The 12,500-nt window shown below is 45.3% G+C and overlaps 2 non-coding genes across 2 annotated transcripts; both read left to right on the forward strand.

The window, feature by feature from the left end:
* Nucleotides 1-5,715: 5,715 nt before the first annotated feature.
* LOC126877802 (small subunit ribosomal RNA) lies at nt 5,716-7,638 on the forward strand. The gene has a single exon (XR_007695343.1). It is a non-coding gene; the product is annotated as a small subunit ribosomal RNA (ribosomal RNA).
* A 3,384-nt stretch (nt 7,639-11,022) lies between these two features.
* LOC126877801 (5.8S ribosomal RNA) lies at nt 11,023-11,177 on the forward strand. The gene has a single exon (XR_007695342.1). It is a non-coding gene; the product is annotated as a 5.8S ribosomal RNA (ribosomal RNA).
* The last annotated feature ends 1,323 nt before the right edge of the window (nt 11,178-12,500 follow it).

Consider the following 12,500-nt stretch of genomic DNA (forward strand, 5'->3'; position numbering starts at 1 on the left):
CCGCTGGACTTAGTCGCGTACAAACAGAAAGCAATACGCCGCTGGGACTTTGTCTCCTGCGGTTAAAAAAAATAATTTCGCTACGTACGGCCGATGGTCGTGCGTAGCGATTTTTTTTTTCCTTTAAATCAAACAACGAGACGCACGAATAGAAAGCGATACGCCGCTGCAACTTTGTCGCGTGCCAGTAAAAAGCAATACGCCGCTGGACTTAGCCGCTCGTGCTACCGCTGCGCGCGCACCTCCGAATCAGCGGGTATGCGCCGGAGTAGGTAACACTCTCTTAAGGTACGCCGTTCTGCGCAGCTCGTCTTGCGCGCGCGCGCGCGCTTTTTCAAATATTTTTAAACGTTTTTTCGCGTTTTTTCCCGTTTCTTCGCGTTTTTTCCCGTTTTTTCCCGTTTTTTCCCGTTTTCCACGTTTTTTCCCGTTTCACGAGAGAGACGAAAACGAGGAAAATAATCGCGACAAATGCTCGCTCGCTGCGCTCGCTCGGACGAATATAGCCCAACCCAAAACCGATCCCGAGCGTTCGAACGAAGATTTCGATGAAATCGAAGAACGAACGCGAAAGGGATTGGTTTTGGGTTGGGCTATTTTTTTTTCGAGCGAGCGGAGCGAGCGAGCAACGCGTAAGAGCGTATCGTTGCGTCGCAGGGACTTTGAAATATTCGCCACTGTTCGAACGTTCGAGTCGAAATAACTCGAGAAAAAGCGTTATAACGCATCGAAATTATCAGTGAAATCGTTACGTATCGACGAAATCTAGTCGAAAGTAGCGATTTCACTTTATTTTTTTAAAAAATTTCATCCTCCGGACCAACGTGACCGGGACGTTGGAACTTAGAATTTTTTCGCCCCGTTACGAAAGTACCGAAAGTTCAACTCGAAATAACTCGCTAAAAAGCGTTATAACGTATCGAAATTTTGCGTGAAATCGTTACGTTTCGACGAAATCTAGTCGAAAGTAGCGATTTCACTTTATTTTTTTAAAAAATTTCATCCTCCGGACCAACGTGACCGGGACGTTGGAACTTAGAATTTTTTCGCCCCGTTACGAAAGTACCGAAAGTTCAACTCGAAATAACTCGCTAAAAAGCGTTATAACGTATCGAAATTTTGCGTGAAATCGTTACGTTTCGACGAAATCTAGTCGAAAGTAGCGATTTCACTTTATTTTTTTAAAAAATTTCATCCTCCGGACCAACGTGACCGGGACGTTGGAACTTAGAATTTTTTCGCCCCGTTACGAAAGTACCGAAAGTTCAACTCGAAATAACTCGCTAAAAAGCGTTATAACGTATCGAAATTTTGCGTGAAATCGTTACGTTTCGACGAAATCTAGTCGAAAGTAGCGATTTCACTTTATTTTTTTAAAAAATTTCGTCCTCCGGACCAACCTGACCGGGACGTTGGAACTTAGAATTTTTTCGCCCCGTTACGAAAGTACCGAAAGTTCAACTCGAAATAACTCGCTAAAAAGCGTTATAACGTATCGAAATTTTGCGTGAAATCGTTACGTTTCGACGAAATCTAGTCGAAAGTAGCGATTTCACTTTATTTTTTTAAAAAATTTCATCCTCCGGACCAACGTGACCGGGACGTTGGAACTTAGAATTTTTTCGCCCCGTTACGAAAGTACCGAAAGTTCAACTCGAAATAACTCGCTAAAAAGCGTTATAACGTATCGAAATTTTGCGTGAAATCGTTACGTTTCGACGAAATCTAGTCGAAAGTAGCGATTTCACTTTATTTTTTTGAAAAATTTCATCCTCCGGACCAACGTGACTGGGACGTTGGAACTTAGAATTTTTTCGCACCGCTACGAAAAGGCCGAAAGATCCCCTCCAAATAACTCGTTAAAAAGTGTTATAACGTACGAATATTTTTCAAGAAATCGTTATAACTCGATAAAATACGTCGGGATTAAGCGTTTATATCGTCGGCAGACGGATATAAAAACGTTTGGACCGACACGACCGGTCGTTGGAACATAGAAAAATTCCGAGCCGGTACGTTGGGACTTAGAAAAATTCCGAGGGCGAAAAAGTTTTTTCGAGTTTATTCGTTAAAAAGCGTTACAAGGTATGAATTTTTTTGCATAAATCGACGTAACTCGACGAAATACGTCGGGATTAATGGTTTATTTCCGTCCGAGAACGATTTTTAAAAACGGACCTATGCGGCCGGTCGTTCGTACTTGGAAAATTTTCGGACCGAACACTCTTTTTCGATTAATTCGTTAAAAAGCGTTATAACGTACGAATATTTTTCAAGAAATCGTTATAACTCGATAAAATACGTCGGGATTAAGCGTTTATATCGTCGGCAGACGGATATAAAAACGTTTGGACCGACACGACCGGTCGTTGGAACATAGAAAAATTCCGAGCCGGTACGTTGGGACTTAGAAAAATTCCGAGGGCGAAAAAGTTTTTTCGAGTTTATTCGTTAAAAAGCGTTACAAGGTATGAATTTTTTTGCATAAATCGACGTAACTCGACGAAATACGTCGGGATTAATGGTTTATTTCCGTCCGAGAACGATTTTTAAAAACGGACCTATGCGGCCGGTCGTTCGTACTTAGAAAATTTTCGGACCGAACACTCTTTTTCGATTAATTCGTTAAAAAGCGTTATAACGTACGAATATTTTTCAAGAAATCGTTATAACTCGATAAAATACGTCGGGATTAAGCGTTTATATCGTCGGCAGACGGATATAAAAACGTTTGGACCGACACGACCGGTCGTTGGAACATAGAAAAATTCCGAGCCGGTACGTTGGGACTTAGAAAAATTCCGAGGGCGAAAAAGTTTTTTCGAGTTTATTCGTTAAAAAGCGTTACAAGGTATGAATTTTTTTGCATAAATCGACGTAACTCGACGAAATACGTCGGGATTAATGGTTTATTTCCGTCCGAGAACGATTTTTAAAAACGGACCTATGCGGCCGGTCGTTCGTACTTAGAAAATTTTCGGACCGAACACTCTTTTTCGATTAATTCGTTAAAAAGCGTTATAACGTACGAATATTTTTCAAGAAATCGTTATAACTCGATAAAATACGTCGGGATTAAGCGTTTATATCGTCGGCAGACGGATATAAAAACGTTTGGACCGACACGACCGGTCGTTGGAACATAGAAAAATTCCGAGCCGGTACGTTGGGACTTAGAAAAATTCCGAGGGCGAAAAAGTTTTTTCGAGTTTATTCGTTAAAAAGCGTTACAAGGTATGAATTTTTTTGCATAAATCGACGTAACTCGACGAAATACGTCGGGATTAATGGTTTATTTCCGTCCGAGAACGATTTTTAAAAACGGACCTATGCGGCCGGTCGTTCGTACTTAGAAAATTTTCGGACCGAACACTCTTTTTCGATTAATTCGTTAAAAAGCGTTATAACGTACGAATATTTTTCAAGAAATCGTTATAACTCGATAAAATACGTCGGGATTAAGCGTTTATATCGTCGGCAGACGGATATAAAAACGTTTGGACCGACACGACCGGTCGTTGGAACATAGAAAAATTCCGAGCCGGTACGTTGGGACTTAGAAAAATTCCGAGGGCGAAAAAGTTTTTTCGAGTTTATTCGTTAAAAAGCGTTACAAGGTATGAATTTTTTTGCATAAATCGACGTAACTCGACGAAATACGTCGGGATTAATGGTTTATTTCCGTCCGAGAACGATTTTTAAAAACGGACCTATGCGGCCGGTCGTTCGTACTTAGAAAATTTTCGGACCGAACACTCTTTTTCGATTAATTCGTTAAAAAGCGTTATAACGTACGAATATTTTTCAAGAAATCGTTATAACTCGATAAAATACGTCGGGATTAAGCGTTTATATCGTCGGCAGACGGATATAAAAACGTTTGGACCGACACGACCGGTCGTTGGAACATAGAAAAATTCCGAGCCGGTACGTTGGGACTTAGAAAAATTCCGAGGGCGAAAAAGTTTTTTCGAGTTTATTCGTTAAAAAGCGTTACAAGGTATGAATTTTTTTGCATAAATCGACGTAACTCGACGAAATACGTCGGGATTAATGGTTTATTTCCGTCCGAGAACGATTTTTAAAAACGGACCTATGCGGCCGGTCGTTCGTACTTAGAAAATTTTCGGACCGAACACTCTTTTTCGATTAATTCGTTAAAAAGCGTTATAACGTACGAATATTTTTCAAGAAATCGTTATAACTCGATAAAATACGTCGGGATTAAGCGTTTATATCGTCGGCAGACGGATATAAAAACGTTTGGACCGACACGACCGGTCGTTGGAACATAGAAAAATTCCGAGCCGGTACGTTGGGACTTAGAAAAATTCCGAGGGCGAAAAAGTTTTTTCGAGTTTATTCGTTAAAAAGCGTTACAAGGTATAAATTTTTTTACGGGAATCGTTCTATCTCTATTAAATACGTCGGGATTAAACATTTTTATCGATTTTTTCAAAAAATTAGCGTTCGTCGAACTGACACGACTGGGATATTTTTCTAATTTTTTCGTTAATTAACGTTACAAGGTATATATTTTTTTGCATATTTCTACTTATTTTAACGTATTGTAATTGATTATAAACTTATTTTTTGTCCGTATTCGATAAAAGAGTATGTTTACTGATGCAATTTTTCGGTGAAAAAAAAAATTAATTTTTTGGTAAAAATGCATTTCTATTATGTTAATAAAACGTCTGGTAATGTATTTCGATGGTTGGATATTGGCTTTGTATAGTAGTGATCGAGCGTTCGCGAGACTAAGTTCCAGCGTCCCTTCCGAACGGTACGTTGCTACGGAGGTTTTGCACCGTAAGCGCGCGGCCGCTAGCCCGGCCGGCGCCGGCCTTCCGGCTGGCGCTTTCGTATCTATAAGAGAGACGTCGAGCCGGACGGTTCGGTCGGAACAGCGTTGAGCGCGTGGCTATTCTACGGCCTCGGTTGAGAATTCAGTCACCGCTCCTCGAGTCTTAGTGTATTTTACGCTATTTCTCGACTGTTCCTCCGTTCTCGTTCTGGTTTTTTCTCTACACTGCTGCGCCGCGGGTCGCTGTCCTGGACGTAATGACCAAATATCGTGGCAAGGTTCCCCTGAGTCGGGAAGCTGGTGACCTGTGTGTACGTATTCTAACAAAAATTGTTAGATGCGTGTGTGCTTGTACTAACTGAGCATCGATTCATTCAAAAGAGTATAACCGTCTGCTTTCTATAAAAACTTCTGCTTTCGCAGAAGTATCCGATGAGGCGGTAGGAGCGTACTATCTTTGCGTAGTATGTCTTCTGCCGAAAATGTTCTACCGATTGAAAGAATATTCTTACGGTATGTCCAGCGCGACGCACTGGGATACGCGCTTGTTCGTTCAGCGTGAGGTGCGTATACGTGCTTTACCGCTAAGATATTCTAATAAGTCTTTTTACACGAAGACAGCATTATGGAAATGTTCCTTTAGAAGTACGATTCTAAACATTTTATATAAGACTATGAGAAAGAGAGAGAGAGAAGAGAGGAGGTGGAGTTGAGAATTACAAAGTGGCTGCGAGCGGCGTTCGAAGATTATTACTGAACTATGGGTGTATCTCGAACGTCGCTAGGAGATATATTTTATAGATATATCTATCTTAAGAACGAAAAGTCTCGTCGTACGGTGCTTACGTCCCACCTACGACACGAAGAGAACTTAAACGAAATTTATAAGAATTGTTATACGAATAAGATCCCTGGTTGATCCTGCCAGTAGTCATATGCTTGTCTCAAAGATTAAGCCATGCATGTCTCAGTACATGCCGCATTAAGGTGAAACCGCGAATGGCTCATTAAATCAGTTATGGTTTCTTAGATCATACCTACATTTACTTGGATAACTGTGGTAATTCTAGAGCTAATACATGCAAACAGATTCCGACCAGAGATGGTAGGAATGCTTTTATTAGATCAAAACCAATCGGTGGCGGATGGCTCGTCTGTCCGTCCATCGTTTGTTTTGGTGACTCTGAATAACTTTGTGCTGATCGCATGGTCATCTAGCACCGGCGACGCATCTTTCAAATGTCTGCCTTATCAACTGTCGATGGTAGGTTCTGCGCCTACCATGGTTGTAACGGGTAACGGGGAATCAGGGTTCGATTCCGGAGAGGGAGCCTGAGAAACAGCTACCACATCCAAGGAAGGCAGCAGGCGCGCAAATTACCCACTCCCGGCACGGGGAGGTAGTGACGAAAAATAACGATACGGGACTCATCCGAGGCCCCGTAATCGGAATGAGTACACTTTAAATCCTTTAACGAGGACCAATTGGAGGGCAAGTCTGGTGCCAGCAGCCGCGGTAATTCCAGCTCCAATAGCGTATATTAAAGTTGTTGCGGTTAAAAAGCTCGTAGTTGAATCTGTGTGTCACAGTGTCGGTTCACCGCTCGCGGTGTTTAACTGGCATTATGTGGTACGTCCTATCGGTGGGCTTAGCTCCTCGCGGGCGGTCCAACTAATATCCCATCGCGGTGCTCTTCACTGAGTGTCGAGGTGGGCCGATACGTTTACTTTGAACAAATTAGAGTGCTTAAAGCAGGCTACCTTCGCCTGAATACTGTGTGCATGGAATAATGGAATAGGACCTCGGTTCTATTTTGTTGGTTTTCGGAGCCCCGAGGTAATGATTAATAGGGACAGATGGGGGCATTCGTATTGCGACGTTAGAGGTGAAATTCTTGGATCGTCGCAAGACGGACAGAAGCGAAAGCATTTGCCAAAAATGTTTTCATTAATCAAGAACGAAAGTTAGAGGTTCGAAGGCGATCAGATACCGCCCTAGTTCTAACCATAAACGATGCCAGCCAGCGATCCGCCGAAGTTCCTCCGATGACTCGGCGGGCAGCTTCCGGGAAACCAAAGCTTTTGGGTTCCGGGGGAAGTATGGTTGCAAAGCTGAAACTTAAAGGAATTGACGGAAGGGCACCACCAGGAGTGGAGCCTGCGGCTTAATTTGACTCAACACGGGAAACCTCACCAGGCCCGGACACCGGAAGGATTGACAGATTGATAGCTCTTTCTTGATTCGGTGGGTGGTGGTGCATGGCCGTTCTTAGTTGGTGGAGCGATTTGTCTGGTTAATTCCGATAACGAACGAGACTCTAGCCTGCTAAATAGACGTAACTTATGGTATCTCGAAGGCCCCCGGCTTCGGTCGGTGGGTTTTTACTACCAACGTACAAACAAATCTTCTTAGAGGAACAGGCGGCTTCTAGCCGCACGAGATTGAGCAATAACAGGTCTGTGATGCCCTTAGATGTTCTGGGCCGCACGCGCGCTACACTGAAGGAATCAGCGTGTTTTCCCTGGCCGAAAGGCCCGGGTAACCCGCTGAACCTCCTTCGTGCTAGGGATTGGGGCTTGCAATTATTCCCCATGAACGAGGAATTCCCAGTAAGCGCGAGTCATAAGCTCGCGTTGATTACGTCCCTGCCCTTTGTACACACCGCCCGTCGCTACTACCGATTGAATGATTTAGTGAGGTCTTCGGACTGGTGCGCGGCCAATGTGATAAGCATTGCCGATGTTACCGGGAAGATGACCAAACTTGATCATTTAGAGGAAGTAAAAGTCGTAACAAGGTTTCCGTAGGTGAACCTGCGGAAGGATCATTAACGATACGATACCAAAAGAATTTGACTTGAACACATATAAAAACTATGAAATATATATCACAATGGTCGGTAAGGAGCCGTACTCCTCCTGTATCGACGAAAGTATATACGACGTATTAACAAGCTATATACTTTAACAAACGAAAACGCCAGGGAGCTTGGCAACCTCCGTTGGCACGAATAGAAATATTCTTAAGGAGGAGACGACCCTCCAGCTACGGAATTATACGAAGAGAAGGTGGCACTCTCTCTCGATCATCGGGATGAAGAGATATATATATACAAGTATAAAAACGAAATGCGAATGAAACTTATTCGAGGCGCCTGCGTGAGGTCGTAAACAGAAAGACCCGCCGTCTCCGAATAAAACATATAACATATAATATATATATATATGAAATTCTAATAAAAGGGAACTCTAGCTTCGAAAGAGCCAACAAAAGTTAAGGCTCGATATCAAACGAAAAAATTACGATGGAAACCAGGTGTAAAGAGAAATGCAGTCGTGGCGCCTGCGAGAGGCCGTACACAGAAAGACCCGCCGTCACGATCTCGTATTTCGTATTTGCATCGTGGAAACCGTACAAACGAAATATAAAAGTCCATGCAAACTAATAAGAAAATCTCTAAAGTGCCTCGTGTCGGAGTGATCATGCTCGCCTATTCTCTTCTATGTTTCGTGGTCTGTGTTGCGTTTGTTCTCCTCCTAGCAACGGGACATATCGAAGACTCCTCTTTGGGATCGAACGAAGCGTCTAGAACGAGTCGACGAGAGCGAAAGAACTTGTAGCGAGTCGCGCAGAGCGAAAGGATACCGATATACATCTTCGAAGGTTCTCTTCGAAGATCCATGGATACCTTCTGCGTCGACTTCTCTCGTCTCTTTCATCGAAACTCTCGTCGTTCTCGAAACGTGCTTCCTACCCAAAGGGCGTGTGCTCTTCGTATGTCGTTTCGTTCGAAATAACGAAACCACGTGTAACATACTCGTGGATCGGGTAACCTAGAACGAAGACGCATCGCGTGGATGTTGGCCCGCTATGCGACGATGACCGATGATGATGATGATGATGATGATGATGATATGATGATGATGTCGATGTCGACGACGACGACGATGAAGACGATGTGTAGCAACGATTCGTAACTAGTCTAGCCGAAGTTCGTTCAGAGGGGAACGCCGCCGGCTTCGAAGCCTCGATGTCGTGAGTCGGACACCCGTGCCGTCGCTAGAGTTTTTCAAACTCTGCTTCTGGATATTGGGACGAAAGACCGCTCGAGGACGACGACAGCCGTGCGTGCGTATCCCATCGAATTTTTTTTACACCACCTGAACGAGACTAAAGTTTCGTCTAGTTGATCGTCTACCGTCGCATAATGTATATTATATACCGTTCAGAGGGGACCGGCTGTCTATCCTCGTTGTCGTGAGTCGGACACCCGTGCCGTCGCTAGAGTTTTTCAAACTCTGCTTCTGGATATCGGGACGAAAGACCGCGCGAGGACGACGGATGCGAGTCCCATCGAATTTTTGACTTACACACTACCTGAACGAGACTTAAAGTTTCATATTATATACCGTTCAGAGGGGACCGGCTGTCTATCCTCGTTGTCGTGAGTCGGACACCCGTGCCGTCGCTAGAGTTTTTCAAACTCTGCTTCTGGATATCGGGACGAAAGACCGCGCGAGGACGACGGATGCGAGTCCCATCGAATTTTTGACTTACACACTACCTGAACGAGACTTAAAGTTTCATATAATATACCGTTCAGAGGGGACCGGCTGTCTTTCCTCGTTGTCGTGAGTCGGACACCCGTGCCGTCGCTAGAGTTTTTCAAACTCTGCTTCTGGATATCGGGACGAAAGACCGCGCGAGGACGACGGATGCGAGTCCCATCGAATTTTTTATTTACACACTACCTGAACGAGACTTAAAGTTTCATCCAGTTTGTCGTCTATCATCGCATATATAATATACCGTTCAGAGGGGACCGGCTGTCTATCCTCGTTGTCGTGAGTCGGACACCCGTGCCGTCGCTAGAGTTTTTCAAACTCTGCTTCTGGATATCGGGACGAAAGACCGCGCGAGGACGACGGATGCGAGTCCCATCGAATTTTTGACTTACACACTACCTGAACGAGACTTAAAGTTTCATATAATATACCGTTCAGAGGGGACCGGCTGTCTTTCCTCGTTGTCGTGAGTCGGACACCCGTGCCGTCGCTAGAGTTTTTCAAACTCTGCTTCTGGATATCGGGACGAAAGACCGCGCGAGGACGACGGATGCGAGTCCCATCGAATTTTTGATTTACACACTACCTGAACGAGACTTAAAGTTTCATCCAGTTTGTCGTCTATCATCTCATATATAATATACCGTTCAGAGGGGACCGGCTGTCTATCCTCGTTGTCGTGAGTCGGACACCCGTGCCGTCGCTAGAGTTTTTCAAACTCTGCTTCTGGATGTTGGGACGAAAGACCGCGCGAGGACGATGGATGCGTGTCCCATCGAATTTTTGATTTACAAGACACACACTACCTGAACGAGACTAAAGTTTCATCGAGTTTATCATCGCATAACCCGTTCGGAGGGGACCGGCTGTCTATCCTCGTTGTCGTGAGTCGGACACCCGTGCCGTCGCTAGAGTTTTTCAAACTCTGCTTCTGGATATCGGGACGAAAGACCGCGCGAGGACGATGGCTGCGAGTCCCATCGAATTTTTGTTTTTTTTTTTTTTTTTAAAGAAAAAACACCACCCGAACGGAGATGTGTTCTATCTTTCGTCGATTTTTCATGCTTTCAGTCGGTCGCGTGGTCGCCATCCGTTCGGAGGGGATCGCCGGCTTCGAAACCTCGATGTCGTGAGTCGGACACCCGTGCCGTCGCTAGAGTTTTTCAAACTCTGCTTCTGGATATTGGGACGAAAGACCGCTCGAGGCGGACGGCCGCGCGAATCCCATCGAATCTTTACTATCACCCGAACGATGGAGAGATGCACGCGCGCTGTTTCTTGAATAATTGGACGAGAGAGTAGAATCAAACACATATATAACATGGGCTAGCCACCGTGCTTACTCGTTCGCGAGATCGTGTGCTGTACAGAGGATTCAGAATCGGGTGTATATCCCCGTCGTTTCCTGACGAACGGAGCTTCGATCTCGATGGTTGTTATATATCATAATGTACTTTACGCCCGGCCGGCGAACGCGCGTATCTTCGCGCGTTCGTCGTTTTCTTTTTTTTTCGAACGTTTTTGTGTCGTCAATCCTATGGCGACTTCTGCGCGTTCGATTCCCGTTGGTCGAACGTGACGGAACTCGGCTTCGCTAGAACCGAGAAGAGTACATTTGAGTATTGAACTGTTGTAAATTTATAAAAGATTACCCTGAACGGTGGATCACTTGGCTCGTGGGTCGATGAAGAACGCAGCTAATTGCGCGTCAACGTGTGAACTGCAGGACACATGAACATCGACATTTCGAACGCACATTGCGGTCCACGGATACAATTCCTGGACCACGCCTGGCTGAGGGTTGCTCACGTAAACCTAAGACTGCTTGCGTTGCGTATCGTTACTCTCCGTATCTGTCTCTCTCTGTCCCTTCTTGCCTTAACAACCCGCCGTCGTTCTTCTTTATATAAGAGAACGTTTCAGAGTCGGACGAAGGTACAAGAACGAGGATACGAATAAGAGCGGACGGAGAGAACATACGCGACGTACGAGCGATTGTTGGACGCTCGTCGGCGTTCGTCGCGGTCGTGCAGAGACCGTGCAAGTCGTACGCATGCTCGATATATAATCTATCGTGTTCACGGGAGACTACGAAACTCTACCTCTGTCTCTCTCTGTCCCTTCTTGCCTTGACAACCCGCCGTCGTTCTTCTTAAAAATTATAAGAGAACGTTTCAGAGTCGGACGAAGGTATACGAAGGGATACGAATAAGAGCGGAGAGAACCGGTCACGGACCTGCGTGAGTGCTCGCGGCGTCGTGAGTCGTCCTTACGAGGGCGACCGCCCGCTTATGCACCGCTTCGTGTATCGGTTATCGAACGTATATACTCGTAGTGTTCTCCTCGTGACCGATTTTTTTTTCATATCAGGCGATATATGCTACGTTTGCCGGTGTTCGACGCACGAAGGTCCGCGCCCCCGACGTCGTCTTAAAAGAATATTATATTTGGCGAGACTGAGAGAGAAAGCAAATATGGGAACTCGGTCGAGAGAGGAGAGAAGAGAGAACCAAAAAAAAAACCTAAACTCGATGGCGTGCGAAACTTTGCCATAATCTACCGTCTTTTCTTAAGACTCTCGTACAGCCCCAGGGATCGAATGCCCACTCCGTCTCTTCGCGAAAGCGACTGACAACAACGAGGACCGTCGCATCGATGGGTCGTCGTTGCGTTTTACACGCTCTGTGCTTTTTTACAAGCCCCGAAAGTATCAGCCGTAGATCCGGGAACGCACACGCGAGATTTCTTCGAGCGCTCTGACGACTTAGGGAGGTATGATCCCCAGCGTCGCGCGGAGATCGGAGAGTACACGTACTCGTATCGGGACGAATTTTCCCCGTCGTCGTGTATCTCTCTGCCCGCGCGCCTGGCTCCCGAAAAGCCACGTTCGTCGGAAATCTTACATATTATATATGTAACGCGTGTGCGAACTAGCGTGTGTCTAAGATCGGCTATACACGGGTGCTGCTGTAACTACAAGCTCGAGGTGTTTTCCGCAGCGTTTCTGTACCCGAGGAAGATGCGCATGTGAGTCCGTTACGAAGTTGTTCGTACGGTCGTCGTCGTCGGAGAGATCGTAGACGAGGAAGAAGACGATCCCCTTTGGCGAGGCTCGAGAAAAAAACTT

The sequence above is a fragment of the Bombus huntii genome, unplaced genomic scaffold, assembly GCF_024542735.1.
Source record: "Bombus huntii isolate Logan2020A unplaced genomic scaffold, iyBomHunt1.1 ctg00000248.1, whole genome shotgun sequence".
Taxonomy (NCBI): Eukaryota; Metazoa; Arthropoda; class Insecta; order Hymenoptera; family Apidae; genus Bombus; species Bombus huntii.